Source organism: Schistocerca serialis, chromosome 4 (assembly GCF_023864345.2).
Source record: "Schistocerca serialis cubense isolate TAMUIC-IGC-003099 chromosome 4, iqSchSeri2.2, whole genome shotgun sequence".
NCBI classification, from domain to species: domain Eukaryota; kingdom Metazoa; phylum Arthropoda; class Insecta; order Orthoptera; family Acrididae; genus Schistocerca; species Schistocerca serialis.
Genome location: NC_064641.1, coordinates 198,542,144 through 198,568,947, shown reverse-complemented (window position 1 = coordinate 198,568,947; position 26,804 = coordinate 198,542,144).

Here is a 26,804-nt window from a genome sequence, read left to right as displayed (position 1 = left end):
CAGTTGGGGGCTACTTAAACATACCAAATACAGACTGAGAAGTCTGTGGATTCAGTGAAGGAGGTACAAACACACAGTTTTGGGAAGTTCTTTTGAGTGCGATTTCCGAAAATTGTCTCGAGCAGTTAGTCCTACAGCCCATAGGCAATGGAAACGTTTTAGGCATGACCTAATCGACAGCGTCAGTACAAAGACAGGGATTGGTGTCCACGATGTCAGAATAGCGACTTTGGTTACTCAAGTTAATAAATAAATCAACAAGTCTAGGAGAGTATTTCTGCTAGAAAGAGCAGACAGACTGAATCCCACTTAGACAATTAACTGACTTCGTCATTAAAATTCTGCTTCGTCTGAGGCCGCATTGTTACCTATAAAATTATTGACTGTGACCACGACCGCGGAAACTGGCGTATACATACAATTAACTGACTTCTTTTACTTCCAATACGATAGAAGTATTAGATTTATGGGCAAAGTTCAATGAATTGTGAATCATACACTGGAATAATATGTGCCCACTAAGTGGATAAGGTACTGAAAATTTCATTGAGAGGGGAAAGCCCAGATCAGCACGCTTATATGAGCCATCGCTGGTACGAAATTCAGCTTGCCCTTCTATCGCACGAGATCATGTAAACGATAGAGGAAGCCCAGCAGGAGGATTCCACATTCCTAGATTTCCGTGAAGCATTTGGCACGATGATACAATACACGGTTGAAGGAACATAAAAGTCTTTGCCGACTAGGGTAAATAGACAAGTCAGCTGCGGCGGAACATGCTCTTCAGTTGGGTGGTCACGTAGTGAAATTTTGGGAAACTGAAGTTTTATGTACTATGACGAACTATTATCCACGGCTCTACAGAGAAGCCATGTAAATATATAAACTAGGGAATAATTTTAACAGAAATAAAGAAGCCGTGAAACTCAGCGATATATGGACAGTGACCCTTCAGAATCGGTGAGAAGTTTTTGTCTTTGACGCACTATGATCAATAGTTATATTTCACGTTTAAGAAGGTTTATCTCTGTTATCACGTGAAATCCAGACCACGCCCACTTTTGACGGTATTTAGGCCGCTCTTCGACGTCCGACTCGTCGTTCGGCAAGACTTAGCACAACCAGGAGCACCTACGAAGGTGTTCAAAGTAGCTTTGGACGAAATGTCAGGGATAGAAGAATTCCATGGACCACGGACACACAACCCGGAAGAATTTGGCACGACACCACGCTGCCAGCTGTTAACGAAGGTGCAAGCATACAGAATAGGTTTTGAGGTACGTGAGTGGCTCTAAGGCTGGTTGAGCAACTGAACCCAATATGTTGTCCTCGACGGTAAGTGTTCATCAGAGACAAGGGTATCTTCAGGGGTGCCCCGGCACGTATGATATGACCGCTGTTACTTTGTATATACATAAATGATCTGGCAGTCAGGGTAAACAGCAGTCTGCTGATGTGTACTAATGATGCTGTGGTGTAGGGGAAGGTGTCATCGTTGAGTGAACGTAGGAAGGTACAAGATGACTTAGATAAAATTTCTAGTTGGTCTCATGGATGACAGCTAGCACTAGATGTATAAAAACTTTAGTTAATGCTGCTAAGTAGGGAAAACAAAATCCTTAATGTTCGAGTATAGCGTTAGTATTGTGCTGTTTGACACAGTAGAGACGATTAAATTTCTAGGCGTAACGTTGCAGAGTAATATAAAGTATAATAAACATGTTTGGTTTGTAGTGGTGAAGGCGAATGGTCGACTTCGGTTTATCGGAAGAATTTTAGGAAAGTCTGGCTCATTTCTAACGGAGATCTCCTATAGGACGTGGATGACACATATTATTGAGTACTGTTCCCGTGATAGAGATCCGCACCAGGTCGGATTAAAGAAAGACGTCAAAGCAGTTCAGTTGTAGGCTGCCAGATTTGTTACTGGTAGATTCGAACAACGCGCAGATATTACGGAGATGGTTCGGGACTAAAATGGAAATCACTGGCTGCAAACTATTCTATTGCCGTCAGCGTACATTTTGCAGAAGGACCTTGAAGATAAAATTAGAGAGATTAGGGCTTGTACGGACGCATACGAAATAGACACTTTTCCATTACCCTGTATGCCAGTAGAACAGGGAAAAAAATTAGCAATAGTGGTATTATCCGCTACGGACCATACGGCGGTTTTTCGGAGTATGTACATTACTGTAGATGTAGATGTAGGTGATGCTAGGCCCAGTTGACTTTTACAAGAATTTGATAGCACGCAATGACACTCCACACTAGGAACTGTAACATCAGGAACCAAGTTCTTCAAAGATTTCGCTAAATATTCTGGTTGAAATCATCTTGCACGTTAAGCGCCTGTTTGGGATGCGGTCTGTTACTGCCAAAGATTGCAAGTTCGTCAAAAATGCTGAGGTACTTCCTTTTAGAAGCACTGTTCGTGAGAATTACTGATAACACATGGATAACTCAAAAATCAGTTTTAGTCTCTCTCGGCATTACTAAATTATGCAGCAACATCCCAGATGATAAGACCATGCTGAACAAAATAAACTCCAAAAGAGAAGACATGTACTGCAGAAATTATTGAAAATACTGAGCTCCTTCAAATGAGTTTTATCCTCTAACTACACTCCTGGAAATGGAAAAAAGAACACATTGACACCGGTGTGTCAGACCCACCATACTTGCTCCGGACACTGCGAGAGGGCTGTACAAGCAATGATCACACGCACGGCACAGCGGACACACCAGGAACCGCGGTGTTGGCCGTCGAATGGCGCTAGCTGCGCAGCATTTGTGCACCGCCGCCGTCAGTGTCAGCCAGTTTGCCGTGGCATACGGAGCTCCATCGCAGTCTTTAACAATGGTAGCATGCCGCGACAGCGTGGACGTGAACCGTATGTGCAGTTGACGGACTTTGAGCGAGGGCGTATAGTGGGCATGCGGGAGGCCGGGTCGACGTACCGCCGAATTGCTCAACACGTGGGGCGTGAGGTCTCCACAGTACATCGATGTTGTCGCCAGTGGTCGGCGGAAGGTGCACGTGCCCGTCGTCCTGGGACCGGACCGCAGCGACGCATGGATGCACGCCAAGACCGTAGGATCCCACGCAGTGCCGTAGGGGACCGCACCGCCACTTCCCAGCAAATTAGGGACACTGTTGCTACTGGGGTATCGGCGAGGACCATTCGCAACCGTCTCCATGAAGCTGGGCTACGGTCCCGCACACCGTTAGGCCGTCTTCCGCTCACGCCCCAACATCGTGCAGCCCGCCTCTAGTGGTGTCGCGACAGGCGTGAATGGAGGGACGAATGGAGACGTGTCGTCTTCAGCGATGAGAGTCGCTTCTGCCTTGGTGCCAATGATGGTCGTATGCGTGTTTGGCGCCGTGCAGGTGAGCGCCACAATCAGGACTGATTACGACCGAGGCACACAGGGCCAACACCCAGCATCATGGTGTGGGGAGCGATATCCTACACTGGCCGTACACCACTGGTGATCGTCGAGGGGACACTGAATAGTGCACGGTACATCCAAACCGTCATCGAACCCATCGTTCTACAATTTCTAGATCGGCAAGGGAACTTGCTGTTCCAACACGACACTGCACGTCCGCATGTATCCCGTGCCACCCAACGTGCTCTAGAAGGTGTAAGTCAACTACCCTGGCCAGCAAGATCTCCGGATCTGTCCCCCATTGAGCATGTTTGGGACTGGTTGAAGCGTCGTCTCACGCGGTCTGCACGTCCAGCACGAACGCTGGTCCATCTGAGGCGCCAGGTGGAAATGGCATGGCAAGCCGTTCCACAGGACTACATCCAGCATCTCTACGATCGTCTCCATGGGAGAATAGCAGCCTGCATTGCTGCGAAAGGTGGATATACACTGTACTAGTGCCGACATTGTGCATGCTCTGTTGCCTGTGTCTATGTGCCTGTGGTTCTGCCAGTGTGATCATGTGATGTATCTGACCCCAGGAATGTGTCAATAAAGTTTCCCCTTCCTGGGACAATGAATTCACGGTGTTCTTATTTCAATTTCCAGGAGTGTATTTTACTTTGAATAAAAATATACGAGCATGCTAACGTAAAGAATGTTTAGCAATGGGAAACACACATCATGGCATAAATTATTATTGATCACTTGGATAATGATTCTTTTGCTTTAAATTTCACTTTTTAAACGAAAAACTTTCAATTTTAAAAGGTATGTGGATTATATAATTTTTCTGTACACAGGATACGAAAATAACATTAATAATTTCTCCAGAGGAGTGTAAGAATTACGAGACAGGAAAGGGTAACGACATCTACATTCTGCATAACCGGGAAGAAAACGCACGTATTTCTTATTAAAAATTGTCTTAAGTGTGGCTGTTGGTGGGAAGATCTTGTTAAGCCTAGTGGAACATATAGAAAAAAATCTCATCGAGCAAGTGTCGGAATTCGACAGGGGATGGATCGTGTCCTACTGAGAAATCGATCTACTATTCCTACTGTGGCTCACGTTGGTCTCGATAAGGCACTGATCAGCGAGAACATTATGACCACTGAACCGATCGTTGATATAAACCCGTCCAAGCTATAGCGGCGTCACCTGCGAGAAGTGACTGCTAGTCAGGCACATGCACACGCATGTAGTGTTACTGTGTGTGCCGTCCCTGTGAGGAGTGGGGTAGGCGTGCTATCTATCTGAGTTTGACCGAGGGTAGACTGTGACGGCCCAGAGTCTCGGCACGAGCATCTCGGAAACTGCCTAGCTCGTCGGGTGTTCGAGGAGTGCTGTGGTGAGTGCCTTCAGCACGTGGCCAAATCAAGATGAAACCACAACCAGACGTCGTGAGCTTGGGCGGCCACCCCTTATTATAGATGTCGGACGTCGTAGGCTGAGCAGACTGCCAAAACAGCACAGCTGTGGTGGAACTGATATCAGAGTCTGATGCTGGACAGAGTACAAGTGCGTCTGAACAAACAGTGTGTGGTGACGGTAGTCACGACTCCAGAGTGTACCGCACCACAAATTACAAGCGGCGCTCAAAACACCCGTAGCGCAGCAGCAGTATGAGTTGTCGATAGGAACTATGCCGAAGTCCACCAGGGGCCGTAGCTGTCAACCCATCGGCATCACGTGTGTGGATAGTGATTGGTAGATGCCTCGACTAAAACCAGAGCACTACGCTATGGTGGACAGATTTCTTTAGCGCGCCGAGTTGTGTACCGCCTCGAGTTACCACCGAGTCTACACGCTGTAGTGTTCGTCCGTTGTCTCCAATACTTGGGCTCCGTAGGCATCACAGGCCAGCTCTGGACTCTACATAGGCATCACTCAGAGTCACAGTGACAGGACTTTAATATTTTAGATGACTTATAATAATTTCAAACATCTAATTGTGCTGGACATTTCAAACGAAGAAGCTTCATTAAGATGAGTGTTTCTTCATATTAAATAAGTATCATTTTATAATTAACTGTTGGGCACATTTCTAATTGACGATGACGGACGCCATACTCATGCATTTCCAAAACAGTGGACCGAACTCTCTTAGCGATGGGCTTGCACAGCCGACGACCGATGCAGCTGCCAATGATAAAACCACGACATCGGCAATTACTACAGAAGTGGTCACGTGACCATCGGGACTGGGCGTTGGCACAGTGGCAGAGTGTTGCATGGTCTGATGAATCCTGATACCTTCTTCATCATGCCGATAGGATGGTGCGAATCCGTTGTCTTCCATGGTAACAGCTCTTTGACGCCTATACAAGCTGGCAGCGGCTCCATCATGCTCTGGGGAACACTCACGTGGACATCCATAGGTCCTGTGGAGCTCGTGCAACGAACCATCACGGCCAAGAAGTATCGTATATTGGTTGCAGACCCCGAGTACCCGTTCAGGACGATCATGTTTCCTCATGGCAGTGGAAGTTTTCAGCAAGATAATGCGCCATGTACCAGTCCAGAAATGTGATTAGGTGATTCGAGGAACACAGTGACGAATTCCACCTCTTGGTGCTGGCTCCTCATCTCGCCAGATCTGAACCAACCGAACACATCATGGATGTCAATGAACGCAGAGCTCATCGCTCCCCTCTCCGGAATTCACGGGAATCAGGTGAATTGTGTCTGTAGATGTGGTGCCTTCTCGCTCCAGCGACCTAACAAGTCGTCACTGCTTCCATGCCACGACGCGTCGTCGCTGTTACCCGTGCCAAAGGTGGACATATCGTCTATTAGGTAGGTCGTCTTAATGTTTTGTCTCATCAGTGTATGTCTTCAAGAGGACAACACTCAACGCTAGTTGGGATCTCTACATCGTAACACATCTAGCACCCGACAAGACACACACATTGGTTGCCCAGATATGGAGGATCGTACATCAACTCTTTGGATTAGGAAAGAGACTCGTTCAAACGAGTCATGTATGCAGATGGACACTGCGACAACGTCTGGTGGCCTCGTGGACAATCAAGATTGTGACCGTTGTCGGACATTCCCGTGATGCGGTAGCAGAGAGTTTGACATGGACAATGGTGCACCTAACGACAGTACTGTACACTGTACAGGCATCGCATCATCTTTTCAGGGCATAATTTCGGAAATGTACTGCATCACGATGGATGTATCTGCGTGTGCAGGATTAGAAGAAAACAAGCAATGGGGGATAACAGTCCTTATCGTCACACAGGTACAGCACTCGGCAACATGGTTTGGGATGTCATTGGGCAAACAACACGATCAACTCCCGTAATCAGTAATTTTCATAACCATAGCCACATTAATCCAGTAGCTGTACACTACCTTCGGGCTAACCCTGACTTTGTCTTTCAACAAACAAGCGTAACGTCGCACGTTAACCCTGGTGTCTTGACCTCCCTCTAGTCTAGACGAAAGTGTTCTACTGACGACTTTAGCAGCAAGTTCTGCAGGCCTATCATGAAAAAGTCTGATTGTTCACTACGACTGACGAAAACTGGGTGGTACAGCATGAACTGACTTACCAGTTTCTACCATCAAAGCACAACTCTACTCGATGCCGAGACGAATTACAGCCATGGTAGCTTCTATAGGAGACAACTCAGTGAAATCTCGTGCCTTGTACACCCACAAACCGCCATCATATTTAATCATATGTTTTCTTCATACTAAACAGTGTCCTCGTGGGTACTGGAGTGTTATGGCAAGCAGCGAAATTTTAAGTTATTTGATATTTTATTTTTGTGTTCCGTATCTCGGTAAAAACGGAACTCTTATAGTGTCGTTTCGTAGACCGTCTGTGTTGCTGTCTATCCGTTAACACCTCTTTTTCTCGGAAAAGCAAGAGTTATCACGTTGATATCACATCCTAGGGTCTACCGTCTCTTGCCGGTGTAAGAAAGTTAAAGTCTTAAGTCAGTGCACTAAAGAGGTACTGCCATTTTCTGATAAGCACAAACTTACTCATCAAAACTCACAGGGTACTTCTCTTTAGCTCATAATCATACATTTTGACATGTTACACTACAAGGAAAGGAAAATAGTTCGAGTATTGTTAGTCTGTAATTATATTATATTATCAATAACATACTTACATCGCATTCATAATCTGTCAAAAACCTCTGGAGGTACTTTAGAGATTTTGATCTGATTTTCAGCGAGAGGAACAGTGCTTCATGCGATTCAAGCACATGCGCTGTGTGTACAATCTGGAAGTGCTTCGTGCTAATTTATTGAGCTAACATCAAGTAACGTATTCTCTCGCTGTGAAAACGGTCCTTTGGTGACAGGCGAAAGGCCCTCAAACTTCTGCACTGCGGCAGCTTCTTCCGTTTAAAACTTTTCCTAAAAATTTATGTGTGCTTAAGACACTTACACCTGTAATGTTTCAAAGCAAAGTAATACTTATACTTTAATGCAACACTGCCCTTCCATTGTTTGAAAGGAGTTCCAATATTCCATAAAATATCCACTGAAGTGTATCACAGAACAATTCCAAACTTGCGTAAACACAGTAGCCCTTTGGCTGTCTGTATCGTTTTCCGTTAAATCATATGAGTAACTGAAAAAGCGACGAGAGAAGACGAAGCCAAAGGATCACCAAATGCTAGATAGCAAAACATGTGAGTATGAACCTAGATTAATAAAATAAATGCAACAGCGAATGAGAAATCACATAAGAATTTAAACTTGAAACTCAAAATTAATACATGCATGAAAATCTTGGAATTCCTCGAGTAATATCACGCCATTGCCGATATCGATAAGAGCAAAAAACCGTCGAGACTCTCGACTCTCGTGATGGATAACTGCTAACAAACTAAAGAAATCTGTACGGAGCTCTCGGAGGGCGACTGCTACTCGCGCACTGGCACCGTTGTCTTTTTTAGTCATGACTCATCAGGCTCTGACTTGCTGCGGCCTCTCCAGCTCGATCAGTTCATCTAAGAGTGCATCCTATGTGCTCAATTACTTGTTGGATGTTTTTAAGTCTGTGTATTCCCGTATTGTTTTTACCCTCTACAGCTCCCTTCTCTTCCTATTTTCCCACTGACCATGATTCACTGTCATATAATGTAACTCTCCAAAACGTAAATTCTCAGAAATTTCTCGCTCAAATTAAGGCCTATATCTTGTAAAACATTCTCGGCATTCTTGCCGCATTAATTCAGGGTAGCTTTCGACAGTTACCTTCACCGTCTTTGTCGGAGCAACTGACTGCCAGAACCGTTTCTGTGATGACCTCATAAATCTCAAAGACGGCTTCTGACTACGCAGTTATTACGTGATACTGTCACAGATGGCGCCAGTGTCCACGCTATGGTGCCACCACTCGCGCCTGAGTTTAAACTTTGCAACAAATATCTCAGGCTCTTCCCAGCATCGGGAACTCGCTTCCATGCACCATTAAGATTACATCCGCAATCATAACTGAAGATTTTCTCGAACAGTACTATTTCTACAGCCTCTTTAATTAGAGTCCCAATATGTGGGTGCCTGGGACTACATTTTTGTTTCTTCAAACTCTATTGTTTGTGAGGCTATGCTCAGCAACTGCAGATCTCTCCAGATCTCGATTTTTAATATCCCACTGGTGCTCTGCACAGCGCTCGGGTGCGGGTGGACTAATCGATGTAACTGCTTTCGCAGTCACAAGGAATACTGTATATTCCAAGAAAACTGAACCTGACACTGTTCTTAACAAGGCGCCGCATCTCCGTCATCCTCTTAGGAGGTCGGAAAATAGATCTGATGCCTTATCTTCCCAGAACTCCGCCTGTTTTGCTGCATATTGCGCCGCAGAAGACAAGGAATGCTGTCGGAGGCTCATCAAGTGGAAGTTTAACATCTCCCCGTTTCCTTATCTTGGATAACGCTTTCATATCACTGACCCATAATCGTTCTTTCGAAACACATACGCCGGCCGGTGGGGCCGGGCGGTTCTAGGCGCTTCAGTCTGGAACCGAGCTACCGCTACGGTCGCAGGTTCGAATCCTGCCTCGGGCATGGTTGTGTGTGACGTCCTTAGGTTAGTTACGTTTAGGTAGTTCTAAGTTCTAGGGGACAGATGACCTCAGACGTTAAGTCAGAACAATTTTAAACACGTACTTCAGGTTATTAATTTCGGATTCGTAGTGGTCCTCGTTCTCCAGGTGCTCTGTGTACCAATGTATTTAAAGCTACTTGCATGGAGACTTCATGGTGAAAACCCTGGGAGCGTCGGTTTGTGGTAGACAGGGTGGCCGAGACATCTATCCGACAATCATTGTATCAAAGCATCTAAGAATGCCCGCCATCTCTCCTACTTTGTCTCGACGGCGATTAGGATGTTTGCCGTCACGCTGTTCATAAGATCCGGGAAGTGCTCAAGAGGTTCTATGTGGAGTGGTCAGACCAAGAACGTATCGTCAACATATCGATAAAATGAAGATGGACGAAGGCGAGCGGAATTTAAAGGATGTTCCTTAAAATATCCAACAAAAATGTTGACCATTTCTGGAGACAACGGAGAACCCATAGACATTCAGTCTGTCATTTCATAAAATTTACCCTAGTTATAGAAGGTGGTCATCTTAACATGTCGGATCAACTTTATCGTTTCATGGGGAAAATTCTCTGCTAACAGTTTCAGTGCATCCTCCACAGCAACTATTGGACACATCAATTTAGGTAAATATTTGGCTAGGCTGTAGGTAGGACAACCTACTCTGGTGGTAAAGTATAGCAGCTCACTGATAGATAACTTCTTTATAGACCAAGATAAGTTTAACCAGAGAAATGCTCAGCCTGTTGAGAATGGTCTTTCTGATCATGGGGCACAGCTAGTTACAATATATGACATAGCTCCATTCAGCAGTACTAAAGAGTCCTCCATAGTAGTGCGTTCAGTCAACGACTTAACAACTGCAAATTTCAGGGAAAGCCTACAGCAGTTACACTGGGATGAGGTGTACCATGAAACTGGTGCCAATTTAAAATCTAATTTATTTCATGACACTTTTGTAAATGGATTTGAAAACTGCTTCCCCAAGAAAATAGTTAAATATACTCGTAAGAAACCATGTAACAAACCATGCATTACTAAAGGTATAAAAATACCTTGTAACCGGAAAAAGGGAAATGTATCTGACAGCAAGAAAGAGTAGTGACCCAGAAACTATCAAACATTAGAAAAACTACTGTGCTATATTAAGAAAAGCTATTAAAAAATTCAGAAGTATGTGTATCTTGTCTGATTACAGCAACTCTGATAATAAATTTAAAACAATTTGGAATATTATTAAAAGAGAAACAGGTCAACCAAGAGCACAGGAAGACAGTATTATCATCAAATTGAATGAAAACTTCACGAACAAAAAGTCAGAAGTTGAAAATATTTTTAATAATCATTTTCTAAATGTTGTGGATATAGTAGGATGTAGGTGTTCATTAGAAGATGCTAGGCTGTTAATGGAGGAGGCCATACCTATGCAATTTGATACAATTGAAATCTCACCCACTCCTCCCTCTGAAATTAGGAAAATAATAAACTTGCTTAAAAGCAAAAACTCACATGGAATTGATGGCATTTCCAGCAAAATACTAAAAGCTTGTTCTCAACAGATAAGTAAGGTTCTCAGCCACCTGTGTAATAGCTCTCTGGAACAGGGCATTTTCTCTGATAGACTGAAATATGCTATTGCTATACCTTTGCATAAAAAAGGGGATAGATCTGATGTCAACAATTACCGTCTAATCTCCCTTCTAACAGCTTTATCCAAAATTTTTGAGAAAGTAATGTATTCAAGAGTAACTTCACATATCTGTAAAAATGAAGTACTAACAAAATGTCAGTTTCGTTTCCAGAAAGGTTTTTCAACAGAAAATGCCATACATGCTTTCACCAATCAAATTTTCAATGATCTGAATAACCGAACACCACCCATTGGGATTTTTTGTGATCTCTCAAAGGCTTTTGATTGTGTAAATCATGAAATTCTGCTAGACAAGCTCAAGTATTTTGGCATGAGTGGGACAGTGCACAAATTGTTTAATTCGTACCTAACTGGAAGAGTGCAGAAAGTTGAAATAAGCAGCTCTCATAATATGCGAAGATCAGCACATTCCTCAAACTGGGGAACTGTCAAGAATGGGGTTCTGCTAGGGTCAGTCTTGGGTCCTCTGTCGTTCTTAATATATATTTATGACTTGCCATTCTATATTCATGAAGAGGCAAAGTTAGTTCTCTTTGCTGATGATACAAGTATAGTATTCACACCTGACAAATAAGAATTAACTGATGTAATTGTCAATAATGTCTTTCAGAAAATTACTAATTGGTTCCTTGTAAACGGACTCTCACTGAATTTTGATAAGACACAGTACATACAGTTCCGTACAGTAAATGGTATGATGGCATTAATAAATATAGACTTTAATCAGAAGTATATAGCTAAGGTAGAATATTCAAAATTTTTAGGTGTGTCCATTGATGGGAGATTAAATTGGAAGAAACACATTGATGATCTGCTGAAACGTTTGAGTTCAGCTACTTATGCAATAAGGGTCATTGCAAATTTTGGTGATAAACATCTTAGTAAATTAGCTTACTACGCCTATTTTCACTCATTGCTTGCATATGGCATCATATTTTGGGGCAATTCATCACTGAGGAATAAAGTGTTTATTGCACAAAAGCATGTAATCAGAATAATAGCTAGAGTCCACCCAAAATAATCCTGCAGACATTTATTTAAGGATATAGGGATATTCACAGTAGCTTCTCAGTATATATACTCTCTTATGAAAGTTCTTATTAACAACCAAACCCAATTCAAAAGTAATAGCAGTGCGCATAACTACAATACTAGGAGAAAGGATGATCTTCACTATTCAAGATTAAATCTAACTTTGGCACAGAAAGGGGTGAATTATACTGTCACTAAAGTCTTTGGTCACTTACTAGATAGTATCAAAAGTCTGGCAGATAACCCACAAGTATTTAAGAAGAAATTAAAAGAATTTCTGAATAACAACTCCTTCTACTCCATAGAGGAATTTTTAGATATAAATTAAGAAAAAAAGAAAAACCCAAACAAAAAACTATAAACTAAAAAAACAAAAAAATAAAAAGATGTTATATTAATTATGTTGTTAAAGTAACTTAATTATGTTATGTATTGGAAAATTTGACTCGTTCCACATCATTACGAAATATCGTATTCAAGATCCATGGAACTAGTATTAATCTAATCTAATCTAATCAATAACGCTGGCATCTGACCGCAATGGAATACCTTCCTTGTGGACTTTAGGTAATCCGTACAGACTAGGATGTCTAGGAGCTTGCACTCTAAAATTTTTGATGACATCCTGTGGTACACTAGAATTCTTCAGGAACTCAACCCTAATTATGCAGTATGACAGAGATAAGTCGCGTTCCAGGCATCTGTACGTACTATCTTCAACCAACATTGCCACTTTGCTGTGATATTCAGTGCTGTTGTGAACAACCGTGGCATATCCGTCGTCAAGCACGAAACCCATCTCCGTGTGCCCTTTTAATATTGCAAAATTGGTTCAAATGGCTCTGAGCACTATGGGACTTCAGTGGTCATCAGTCCCCTAGAACTTAGAACTACTTAAACCTAACTAACATAAGGACATCACACACATCCATGCCCGAGGCAGGATTCGAACCTGCGACCGTAGTGGTCGCGCGGTTCCATACTGTAGCGCCTAGAACCGCTCAGCCACAAAGACCGGCTTTTAATATTGCATTTGGGCGGCTTGGCTGAGGCAGAAATGCAACTGTTGATAAATCCTATTTCGTAGTTTCTGGCCGCTATGCAGAACGTCAACGGCATATTAAAAAAGGAGTTCTGGAGATATCTGCAGTAGCTGAGTAAGCCGCGTCGTCTCCAGGTCATTTTATCTCTGTCGTCTTGGTCTCTTCTCTCACTATCTGTCCGAAAGACAGCACGAATTTATCTGCTGTTTTCATAGCTAATCGCTTGCTCAGAGAGTCTGAAACTGGCCGGCAGTGGGTTGTGAGGGAGACCGGGCAGCAGGGCTGCAGCGTGAGGGTATTACGCTTGGTGTTTTCGAGCTCAACGGTTCCTTCGGCCATTAGCTCCGTTCATGTCGACATCAAATTGTCACTCTTTTGGGTAGTGGCAATCACACTGCTGTATCAGCGGTGTCCTGCTATGGCCTTCAGTGGATTTACACTTCCCTGTTTATCCATGTTGTGCCGCTCTGAATACTTGCAGTTTTGGCCTCCTCGCTTCCGCATATGCAAGGAAAATTACTGGAAAATTTTGCGGTCAGTATCCCTCGCTCTGATATGTCTGCCACTGCTGGTGGTGCCTTATAGTACATTGGAAAATTTAATTTATTGTGGTTAATCTTGGCAGCAACCGTGTTGAACCTTTGCATTTTAATTTTAATAATCAACAGCCTCAGTTGCACCGTTTACCTAGAATTTACCGAGGTTCCAGTCGGGATAACCCAAACTTCTTCAGAATAACAGTAACTACCGTTTGTCCATAGTGCACATCGTCAAGCTCAAGATACAGATCTATAAATTATCGTCAAACTATAAAACTTACCTGGAACTGCCTCGGCCCCACTTCGGGACAGCGATGCGGCAGCCACGAGTGCTGTACTGTCTACCATGGACAAACGGTAGTTGCTGTTATTCCGAAGAAGGTTCGTTATCCCGACTGAAACCTAGGTAAATTCTAGGTATACGGTGCAACTAAGGCTGCTGATTATTAAAACTGAAATTAGTATTTGTACATTTGCTGTCAGGGCCAAGAAATGTTGAAGATATTTACCTTTGGATTTATTTTATTGGGGAAAATTTTGAGTTTAAGTTGTTGATTATCCCTGCGTTAGCGGTAAAATGTACCACTGAGACGTTTACTTGCAATTCAATACCAAGATCGTAAGCAGTGCAGCACTTCCGTTACTAGAAACACTTTACTTTTGCTTCATATGTATGACAGTTTTCTGTTTGAGCTTCACTGGTTAATGACGTTTCGTACCCTGTTTTACTAATTTGGTCATGAGCCGTATGGCGTGACTGCTGTTCACTGAGTCTGACATTTTCCTACGTTGTGTGAAGTTTATAATTTTACATTTTAATTATTTTTAGTCGAATTCCTTCTGTTAATATACGTGTTTTGAAATTGGGTTCGATGGTGTTCGAGCCTGTGGAGTGATTCAAGAAAACACTGTACGCGTAATACCTAGTGACTAACTATCGCCTTGGAGGGATAAGCTTGATAATTTATTTTTTCTATCTCTTTCAAGTAGGCACCTGGCTGTGCAGTTTTAGTGTAAAGTTTACCTCATGTTTGGGGAGACGTTATTTATTGTACTTTTATACTCTCTTACCAGCAATTAAAGATCTATGTCCTTTAGGTAGTTTTTTAAGAGTAATATTTGCTGCCTTACGTTATGATGGATTTTCTTATAGCTGTGATCGCTTAAGAAAGTGGTGATTGTTTTTCATGTAATTTGTATTTCTGTAGTCTATATCTCACCTATGTGGATATGTGGAGTTTGTTAGCAGCTCTTCTTATCCTTGTGAGCGCGATCCCAACACGACGAGAGCCTGTTGCTGTTGTCCCTTCTCATGGCTTCCGACTATGTTTAAGGCGAGTCCCCTATTGCAGCTGTTGAACTGTGGTCTCCTTTAAGTTTAGCTTCCTCTTTTAGTTCTTAAGGTTCTGATGTTCTGACTTTAGCTTCTAAATATTCTTCCTAAAGACCTACATGTGAGCGGTATTGTAATTAAATTTTGTGGTAGTTCCTTTCTATGTTCAAATATTCTGTATATACTTGTTGTGCAGAGGAAAATTTTAATGTAATTTCCGTTCTGATTGTCGTCTACTTAGATTCATATTTTTAATTTTAATTCACTATTCTTTGCTTGAGCTTAATTTGCCATTGTATCCGTTCTATAAATGTAAGATATTTTTTCAGGTCTGCCGTGCTTGTGTGTTTATTGTAAATTACCAATTCTTTACTTAATAACTGTGGCTGTTTAAGAAAATTGTGCTAGAGTTTTAGTTTACTTAGTTATTGTCTGACAGAGGTTACATTAAGATTTATATTTTTATTTGTTGCTCGCAGTGTTTCCTTCAGATAGCAAGAAGTAAAATTTTCTCATGTCAATCTGTGGTTAAAATTTAAAAGGGGTTATTTTCATTTAACAGTCTCTCGTATTAACAGATATCTTGTCTGAGCCGTGCATGGCTCGTGTTCATGCCATTTACTGTTTGTCATCTTCTATTACGGTACTGCCGCCTCGTTCTCTTTTTCCATTTACTGGCGCCACTAACTTCCTGCCTTACTTGCCCATGAGCGGCAGCAGCAGCGCGTATCGATAAGTGCACTGTCGTACTATCTCTGGAGAATACCGATAGTATTTCTGGGTCGTCGTGTGCCTGACAGTCAGTTGGAGACGGACCAGGAGGGCGGTCGGGACGCAGTAGCAGCGCAGTCGGAGACGGAGAACCAGTGAGGTCCGCACAGCCATTACTATCGGGCACGACCGTTGGTTGGTCATTCGTCTCATCGACGACGTGCATTTGCGTCGATTCTTTCCCTTGCGGAGATGTTGATTGTGTTCCGTCTGCATGGTTGGGCCCAAGCCAGTGTCTCCGGGACGTCGTCAGTCTGAAGGAAGTCAGTTCAGTGGGAGAAGGCCCAGCAGGACAGTCGGAACGTGGCAGCAGTGAGTCGCGGACGGAGCGCCGGTAAGGAGCGGATTGCCAGTGCTCGCCGACTGCTGGCGACACGCATGAACTCTTCGACGGAGGGAGATTGGAGCGGGACGACCGTCGACTGGTCGTTCGGCTGGTCGTCTCATCGGCCGACGCATATTTGGTCCTGTCACAGTTTCCGGGTTTGGGTAGTCGGTCGGTTGCATGGAGCAAAAAGGAAATCATCGTCGCGTGTTGTCTGACCGGAGCCGCTGGTGGTGTGCACGTGCGGTTGGAGTGTGAGGTGCTGTTGCGAGTGCTACGAAGTTCGTCACCCAACGATGTTGTACATGAAAGTTCAGTCCTCACTTAACCTACAATCGAGCCTCAACTGCTTACATTTTTTCGTTTGATCCTGGTTGTCGTTGTTGGGACATTCCCGCGAGCAACAGCGTGTGTGTATTCAATCTGCCAAGATTCCAGACGTCTTCCTATGGAGTTTAACTTAATTTATTCCCTGTTATTGCAGTTGACCAGTGGTTTCTTCTATCTTGTGGCCGTTGACGTTCCGGTTACCTGCGCTGGTCGTTGACGTACTTTTCGGCAGCGTATTTTCCTCGCCGTGTTGTTGCTGTCCAGTGCGGCGTGTCGTTAGGCAGCTGAGGAGTTGTTGGTCGTTGTGGGCTCCAATATTCTATGTGTCGTTGTATTGCAATCTTGTGGTCGAAAACGGGCTTTAGTTTTAGAATCTCAGGCCGACCCTTGGATACTTCTGAGCGTCGTTCCTTGTGTGTTACATAGTAATTTCCCTGTTTGGGTTTTAGTTATTTGGTGGACATGTGGCCTTCAGCCAACTATAAATATCTCTTAAATTAATGTTCCTGTCTTGCCCTTAAGGCATAATATTATTATGCTTTTGTGTGGGGCCTTCAGCCGAATTCTGCATCATTGCTTAATATGTGGCCCCCAGCCAGGTTGCATTAAAATCAAATTGGTAAGGCCTTCAGCCTGTTTGGATAGAATATTTAGAAAATATTCTTGGGTGAAATCTCCAGAAGAACCTTTTATTTCAGTTTCTTGCTTAGGCATTGTGTCTTGGATTTTGAGTGTGGCCTTCTTTTGGCCCCCTTTCCACAACATAATCCGCTCTGCTCTACTAGCTCCGGCATTTAATTGTCATCATTGTATTTTATTTGTGGTATCATATGCACTGTAAGTAAATGTGATGATTCAAAAGGAAAATGATGCAGGAGATATTGACCGACGCTTACATGTGACTCATTTCCTATCCGAACCTGTATTTTGTGATATCGGTGGTAGCAGAGCATGATTTTCTTTCTTAGCAGGGAAAAATGGGGGAGAGGTCAAGAAAGTTGTCTACCCCTGCTGCACCATTTGTCCTTTGCAATTTGAAGATTCTCTACTAAACTCTTTCACTTACTTCAGAGAACTTAGAGGTTGTTTGGGCATATTATATATCAACTGCGAGCGTCTTGAATATGAGTTCTGGGTGACACATCCCTGTTGCAGGCGGCTTCACGGTGTCTAGCAGACAGGTTAAGTGCAGCATTCAATAACCCTCTTAAAATTTCCCCAGACACCATTGGCAGGGCAGGTGCCGCTATTTCTATTGCTCCCGCAGCTATAGACGAACTGTCTCATAAGGATCAGTTTTTGGAAGGTAATAAACCCAATCGAAGGCAGTTGAGTAGGTTTCAGGCGCATTTGTTTCGTTGGAGTAATCGCCTTGCAGTCACAATGTTTAAGACATATTGATACTCAAGGATTTGGTAGGTCAGTTTCTGATTCATTTGCTACATTACCTAATCCTAAGATGTCTTTGCTTAGTGGATTGTCTGAGTTAGCTGTTGATCAAGTGATTCAAGATCGTGAACTATTGCACTGATTTGTTGATTTTCCGATTTGAACTTAATGCTGATGCATTGAAATGTCACATTCTGTCTTTGGAGAAAACCCCGTTTAAAGTTTAGGGTCAACTTTTATATGTATTTGCATGAAAACTACATGTTAGTATATTTTTTTGATTTTCAAAATTCAAAATGTCTAATCCAATAGGTGGAAAAAGATTTTTATTTTGACCAGTTCCGACCAAAAAGTGACCAAAGAAAGTGGTTCCGGTACTTATGTTTAGTCTGCAATTCCAGGACCGTATATCGACCTTTCCTCTAACTGAGATTGTTCCTGGAGAGCAATTCTCCCGTTCAGCTTGGTGAGAAAATCCAATGTGGCTGTGCTTGATCGGCAGCCTACACACGTTGTTCGTCAGCTTTTTTGGCGAATATATTTGCATACATATTGCTATATACATCATTTTGTGAATGTGCGTCACGGCACGACAACTTTTCTTCGTGAGCTGGGCATCTCCATCTGAGAGCGTCTCACGGCGGCCGTAATACTGCTTTGAACAATGGGAAGTAGAAAATTTTGCAAAGCATGGATTAAAAAACCCTTTCGTCTCAACGTTTTAGACACGTGTACACTTCAAAAAAATCAGTTACTGAATGAAGTTTCCAACCATTTTCAATGAGAAACTGGCCTTAATAAGCGTCTTAGTTTCAGGATGTTCGTATAATAAATTGGTCGTAACCGATCAAATTCAATACCGAGCCCGTCTGGTCGATGATATTCTAGTGAATCATGCCCCTTGTAGTCCCTACACCCTAAGATGAAAATACTGCGGTAAAAGGTTGAAGATATACTGAGGAATAGGGCTATCAGACCATCAACTTGTTCTCTGTCTGCATCAGCCATATTTGGGGTGCCTAAGGGGCAAGGCGAGTATTAAGGATGGTTATAGTTTGTAGAGTTCTTAATGAGAAAATTGTCTTAGAATCAGTTCCGTCCCTGATCTCCACAACGGTTTCACTTGGTTTGCTGGTACTTGCTATTTTACCGCGCTTGATTTGAATCAAGCTCACTATCAGATATCTTCCTGTGAGGAGTCCAGGCATCTTTCTGCATTTTATACCGATATGAGTCTGTATGAATTTAATAGGGTACTCTTTGGCGTTCCTACCGAGGCTGTTCTCCTTTCACGACTTTTATATCATGTACTGGGGGACCTTAACTTTGGTTGTATATATGATTATCTTGATGATATCGTTGTTTATAGTCCCTCCTTAGATAAATATTTTTCTCATGTTGAGCCGGTTTTGTAGAGGCTTCGTTCTGCTGGGTTAGCGGTTAAGTAGTTAAAAGTTATTCCCTTTCGACAGAAGATTTTTTCCTGGAGTAAGAAAATTTTCTTCCCCCAAAGAGTAGGAAAGTGGTGGCCAGATTCATCGATATTGCCAACTATTTTAGGAAATTTGTTCCTAATTTTGCTCAGTTTGCTGCACCCCTTAATACTCTTGGTAATAAGAGGTTAAATTTTGTTTAATGGAGAGTCACAGACCAAAACTGTCTTTAGTAGCCCTCCGATACTGGCTGTTCCGGATTTTGGGAAGAGATTTATACTTCAGACTGATATTTCCAAAGTTGTCGTTGTACTTTTACAGGAGGATTCGGGTGAAAGGCGCCACAAGGTTTAGTAGGTCCTGAGCTGATATACACGATTTATGAATGTGAGATGTTGGTTGTCTTATTTGCTCTTGAGAAATTTAACTTTTATCTCGCACACAGCGAATTTGATCTGGAGAAAGACAACCAAGCCTTGAGTTTTAGCACTCCTAGGAAAACCAGTATGATTGCTAGATGGACCCTTCGTATGTCCGCCATTGGTTCCGAGTCCATCATATTAAAGTCTCCGATAGTCATATTACTGATTTGCTTAGTAGCATGTATCATGAAGTAACTCAGTAACATCAAGAGCATACCTGTTTGAGTCTATTAGGAAGAGTTAGACAGCTGGGGAGGGGGGGGGGTTCTCGGTTATTTGTTGAGAAAAGGTATAGTGCACCGTGAGATTGGTGAATTAGCTGGAACTAAAAATTTTTTACCTATTGAACTTACGTCTTCCGTCTTTTATTATTTTCATAGTTCATTGTTGGATGACCGTCTAGGACTTTATAAGACCCCTGCTAAGGTGGCTGCCATCTCACGTACCCTTCTTTACATAAGGATATTCATCATTTAGTCAGCGAGTGAGTAAAATCGGTAAGCCTAACAGAAACTCACGCAAGGGGCTCTTACAATCTGAACGTGAACGAAGCCCAATGGATAGATTATTTGTTTATTATGTGGGTGTCTTTACCCTTACTACAGCGGGAAATCATTATATTTTGGCAGTTACCGAAGGTTTTTCCCGATTTCTTTGGTTTATTCCGAGCACAGGCGTCATGGTTTCCTTTTCGAATCGCCACTTAACTAACATTTCTTCATGAGTTGGAGCGCCAAAGGCTCTTGTTAACGGCATTGCACCGGCCTTTGTCTCTAGTGAATTCCAGCGGTTTTGCTTTAGTAAAGCACACTACGATCAGTCCCTATTACTCTCAGCCTTCCTTCTCTGAGAGGGTAAATAGGAATTTAAAGGCGTCTTTGAACATTTATAAAGCCAAAGCTAAAACTAAATGGGAGATTTTTCTACCTTGGATTGATTTCAACTTTAATTCAGCGCAGCATGAGTTCTATAGGGCGGATTCGATGGATCTGATGTTTACTTACCCCATTAATTAACTGCCTGGTTTGTGGACATTAATGATCTTCTCCCGAGAGTAATACTATTGACGTTATTAAGCAGAACTGGAATAGGATCAGGAAGAATATAGAGTTAGCCTAACGCCGTCAGGAGGGACGCTGTGGTAACGACATACAACCTTTCCGAGCCAGCGTCGGAGATTAGGTATTCGTCCGAAATTTTAGTGTTGGGGCCGACAGCATAATGGACTCACAGGGAAACTATCCCCTCGATTTCTAGGGCATAGTTCTATTCCTGCGTCTTGTGTCCTGCTAATTTCTTGTTCGCAATCACTGAGAAAACCTTTAATATCCACGTAAGTAAAGTGAAGTGGACTCATGAGTTTCCCCTTTCGTCTTCCATTTGGGAGGAGGAACCTTGGGGAATGAGTGGGGGAAGTTTAGGCATGGCGGCTCCAGTTAATTTTATCTCTGTCTTCTTGGTGCCTCCTTTCAGTGACCCTCCAAGATGGGTGGCCCGAATTTAACTTAGAGTCTCCACAGATGATCACTAGCTCAGAGTTTTAAATAGCCCAGCAGTGGATTGTGAGGGGAAGATGGGCAGGGGCAAGTGTCCTCCTACGGCATTCACGGGATTTGCACTTCTATGTTTACCCTCGCTGTGGCGACCTGGATGCTTGTAGTTTTGCTCTTGTCGCTTCTACGAATGGAAGGACCATTACTGGAAAATTTAATGCTCATTATTGCTCGCACTCTGAAGTGTGTTGGTGACTTATAGATCATTGGAACATTTTAATTTACTGTGGTTAATCTTGGCCTCACCGGTGTTGTACCTTTGCATTTATTTCATTACTGGAATTTTTTAGTGTAAATTAATGATGATGGGGACCACTCAGATCTTGGGTTGCTGTGAATCATCAAGCCCGTTAGCCGTCTAGCGTTTTCAAATTCAGTGGTTTACTAGTGAAACTTAACTTTCACTTCATACGTATAACAGTTTGCTGTTTGAGAAGTCTTTAAGTAATTTTTATTCACTTGGTCGTGAGCCTCACGAACATGCACAAAATACTGTTTGACGAAACGTAATGTTTTGTCCTAGGCTACCACATACAGCAACTCTGTAATTAGATATATAATCTTAGCGGTGCATGGAAACAGGAACTCGATGCAGATAAGAGCCAGAGACATTCGCTACAATGTTTACCCTACAGTGAGAGCGGTGGTGTCACTAGCATTGATGTTGACACCATCTACGACTCTAGGGCGTAATTACCGACCAATCAGAAGCTGTCTTTAGGGTGTCCGAGGAGACCACGTCTGCGGGTTTGACAGCGAGTTGCTCCTAACGATGGAGTTAATCGTCGACAACGCGAGGTTTTACCCTGAATCGACTCGGCGTGTGACACGAATGTCTTATACAACATAGCCGCTCGAAAGACCTCGTTCTCAAGGCCTATGTTTGGTAGCTGTAAGCTTATCTTGGCTGGATATGCCAACTTCTGTTGTGAGTCTGCTTTCTAATTCCTCCTTGCTTCACCGTGTTGTGTTATTTTTCTCCCAACTTCATCTACGTCTTGATCACCAATTTCGATGTTAAGTTTTTCGTTAACCTCATTTCTGCTACTTCTCATTACTTCTGTGATTCAAAGGTTTCCCCACAATCCGTATTCAGTACTCAATAGACTTTTCTTTCCATCCAACAGATATTGTAAATCTTCTCCACTTAGCGAATCTTACCAATTATTCTGTTTCATCTTGAATATGGATCTGTTCTATTTCTGTCACTGCTTCTTCGATGTATAGATTGAACAATATGGACGAGAGACTGCATCGCCATGTTACACCCTTTTTAATACGAGCATTTCGTTCTTCGTCTTCCGAGCTTATTGTTCCCTCTTGTTTCTTGTAAATGTTGTATATTGCCCGCCTTTCCTTGTGTCTTACTCCTCTTGTCACTATTACGAAAATCTTGAACCATTTCAGATTATCGAACTCTTTTTTTCCAGAGCGACACATCGTATGAGGACATCTCGATTTTTATTCAACCCTGCTTACATTACCAGTTACATCAGAACGGCCTTTCTGGTGCCCTTACTTTTCATTAAAGCCTAGCTGGTTGTTTGCTGACAAACCCTCAAGCCTCTTCTCCTTTCTTTTCGATATAACTCTCATCAGCAATTTCAGTGAATGAGCTGTTAAGCTAACTGCGCAATAGCACTCGTACTTATCACCTCTTGCTGTCTTCGGAATTGTATGGATGATATTTTTCCGAAAGTCTGACGGCACGTGGCCAGTCTCATAAAAATCTACACACCAACTTCAATAGAAGTTCGGAGGCTACTTCCCTATACGGTATTAAAAATTCGTGTAAAGTTTTATCCATCCGTTCTGCCTTACTTGAAGTCCATACATGTAGAATACTAACATGAGAATACTAAAATTATTCACAGTGAGCGAAAACATAGTTACCGCATTGCAAGCAGGAACACCGAAAGCACAACCATAACTTTCTCAGAGGCAGAGTGGATGTCTGGCGAGAAAGACCATTTTGAGCGCAACACGCAATCTCCCAGCCGTCGCGAGGCTTTACCCCTATGGAGAGCTGTGCGCACTGCGGGCCCGCTGGGAGCCGCCTTCTTTCCGCCCCTGAGCTGCGGCAACCGGGCGAAGCAGCCAGCGCCGTATTAGCTGGCGGCGCGTGTATTATTTACGGCACCAGCGCCTCAGCTTATCGCACGTGTTCCGGGCAGCCTGCTCAGCCCCTTGGGATAGCGACAACCCCTCATGCGCACCGCCAGGCCGTCCCGTACACACACACACACACACACACACACACACACACACACACTCACACATACACTGCAGTCGTATCGGTGGACCGCCTGCGCCGCGTTGCGTTGTGTTGCTCAGATGCCGCCCGGCGCCTTTCTGCCGTTGCTGGACGGCGGAGTGTGAGTAAGGGGTGGCCACGCGTGCAAAAAGTGAGAAGGGATTAACCGGTGAAATATTACGGGTGGTAGCCCTACCGCTATTGCGCAACACGCGGCTGGATCCTGAGTCCCGGCTGGGGTAGGAAACGCTAGCACACTTTCCCATCTTCCGGTAGATGTTTTGTTCTCCGCTTTATGAGGTTGAAGCCTCAGGTTAGTAAGTAGTAGCACATGTCTCGGCACTAAACTGGCTTGAGAGATAAATCGTTGAAAAGTAATGATTCTAGTATTTCAAATATCCTTGAGTTACATAAGAACCACCAGCATAATACACTTTGACGAAAATGTGTATTGATGCATCACGGTAAACTTATAGTCTCATTCTGGGGCAAAATTATCTGTCTTGCCCATACAATGCGCTGAAGAGATAGCGCTACCAACCATAATTTTCTTCTTAATGGCATCAGACATAGCGTCGCGATTATGTTGGTAGCCAAACGTCTTCTCATTAATCGTAAAGGCGATACACAACGAATCCCCGTAGTTAAAGAGTTGCTAATGCTTTGGTAGCTGTCACAGCTACAAACTCAAAAGAAAAAAAATGTTGTGTTACTCTTTCCCACTGAGATTAGTATTAGCAAATTAAGGTCGGAAATAAAATAACAAATGTTTTCATCATGCAGCAAAGTTTGCACTGATGTTACAGTTTCTGGCATATTAAAACTCTTTGCCGGACGAGATTGAACGTCGAATCTTTGTCTGTTATGGTAAAATCCTCTATTGACCGAGCTATCAAAGAACGACTCATAATATTCACAGCTATACCCTTTCTCCCAGGAGTGATAGCGCAACAATGTATACACGAAAATGTATGTGGAGGAAGCTAACAGAAAGGCACTGTTCGGTGTAAAACTGTGAATACTGGTCATGAGTCGTGCTTGAGTAGTAGAGCATTTTCCTGTAACAGGAAACGGTCCTGCACTCGTCTTGATCTGCCAAGAAATTTAAAACAATTTTTTTGTGTTCATAAAGTAATGAAGTTCACCGTAATGTTTAATACAATTTAGACACCGTGGAACTACCGTATAATATCACTAAGAAGTTTGGTCGAGATATGAAAAGAATTTTCGATTTTCACTGCAGTTCTTTATACTTTCATCGATATCATTTTTGTTTCAGTTAAAGTAGTCTCTATAAACGTAATACAATTGTGCTGCCATTTTACCTAATCTTACGAGCACTGTTTCTTATGTTTCCCAACGACTGGAACAATATTCATCAGACGGCAGTTTGAACCCCGTCTCTAAACCCCATTAGCTTCAACAAAATCAGGTACGTCTAGAGGGGGGGACGTTGCTCCAGAGTAGTTTTTACCACTTCTACATTTACACCTCGATTCACACACACATTCTGAAAGGCACTGTGTGGTGGATATCGGACTATACGTTGTACCACTGCTAGTCACTTCCATTCCTGCTCTGCTGGTAAATACATCGAGATACATAGTTTTTGCACCATATTTATTAACACTGAGGTGGGAAGTGACTGTAAGAGACCATCAAACGTAGTACTGCAATTTGCAATTCTTTTTCCTATTGCTAATCTTTATGTATACAGGCAGTTTAGATTCAGTAATATTGACGGTTGTTGGTAAGCGTAAATTGCTCAGTAATGTGTTTCAAGCATAGACAAAAAACAGGAGACTTTGAAAATTTTATTCTGTGTAGAATATTTCATTTCGTTTTTGCATTCCACCTGGTCGTTCAGTACATGGAGAAATACGCATACCAGTGAATGGCGATCACAGACATGATGCTATAACGAGGTCGACGAAGTAATTCAAATAGTAAAGGGTACAGCAATCAGTCGCAAATAATGCTTATTGCGAATCCAGACTTTGGTCGGCGTCTGGCCATAGTCATAGCTGTAAATGGAGGTCAAAACATAAAAACCACGTATATGTACACACAATCCCAGCTGGACTGTTGATGTCAAAGGTTGAGTTCACGCTGTGATTGCTCATATCTACATTGTGAACTGAACGTTTTACATGAATAGTCCTGTACAGACTGTTCGTATATGTAAGTGATTTTCATGTCTGAACTTACATTTAACAGGCTAAAGATGACCATACATATATTAAAATCTGGTTTTGCAATAAGCATAATATGCTACTGATTGTTGTACTCTGTACCACTTGAAATAAATACAATTACTAGACACACTGCTTCCACATGTTATCAGTTGTATCACCTAATGTTAGTTAGCGATTGGAGAGTGGTAGGACTGGGTTAACTGCGCACACTATATTTCACAATATTTATTAAAAACGACTACACGGTATAAAATTCTTTTGTAGACATTTAAATGATGAAAAATTTACACTTTGAAGATAATGAACAGAAATGTTTTATCTCACAGAAACTTGTTGAACAGTATAACTTCAGATTATGAATTTTATTATATTATTTTTAAGCGCTTGATTCATACTCAGTCAAAACAATCAATGCAAATTCCTTTCAGCAAGCCATAATCTACAGAATGAGTTTTTCACTCTGCAGCAGAGTATGCACTGATATGAAACGTCCTGGCAGATTAAAACTGTGTCCCCGACTGAGACTCAAACACGTGACCTTTGTCTTTCGCGGGCAATTGCTCTACAAACTGAGCTACCCAAGTACCTCGTCACCTACCTTCCAAACTTTACAGAAGCTCTCCTGCGAACCATGCAGCACTGAAAGAAAGGATACTGCGGAAACATGGCTTAGCCACAGCCTAGGGGATGTTTCCAAAATGAGATTTTCACTCTGCAGCAGAGTGTGCGCTGATATGAAACTTCCTGGTAGATTACAATTGTGTGACGGACCGAGACTTGAAATCGGGACCTTTGCCTTTCGTGGGCAAGTGCTCTACCAACTGAGCCACCCAAGCACGACTCACGACCGGTCCTCACTACTATACTTCCACCTGTACCTCGTCTCCTACCTTCCAAATTTTACAGTAGCCCTCCTGCGAACCATGCAGACTAGCACTCCTGAATGAAAGGATATTGTGGAGTATTGGCTTAGGAGACGAGGTACTGGCGGAAGTAAAGCTGTGAGAATAGAATGTGAGT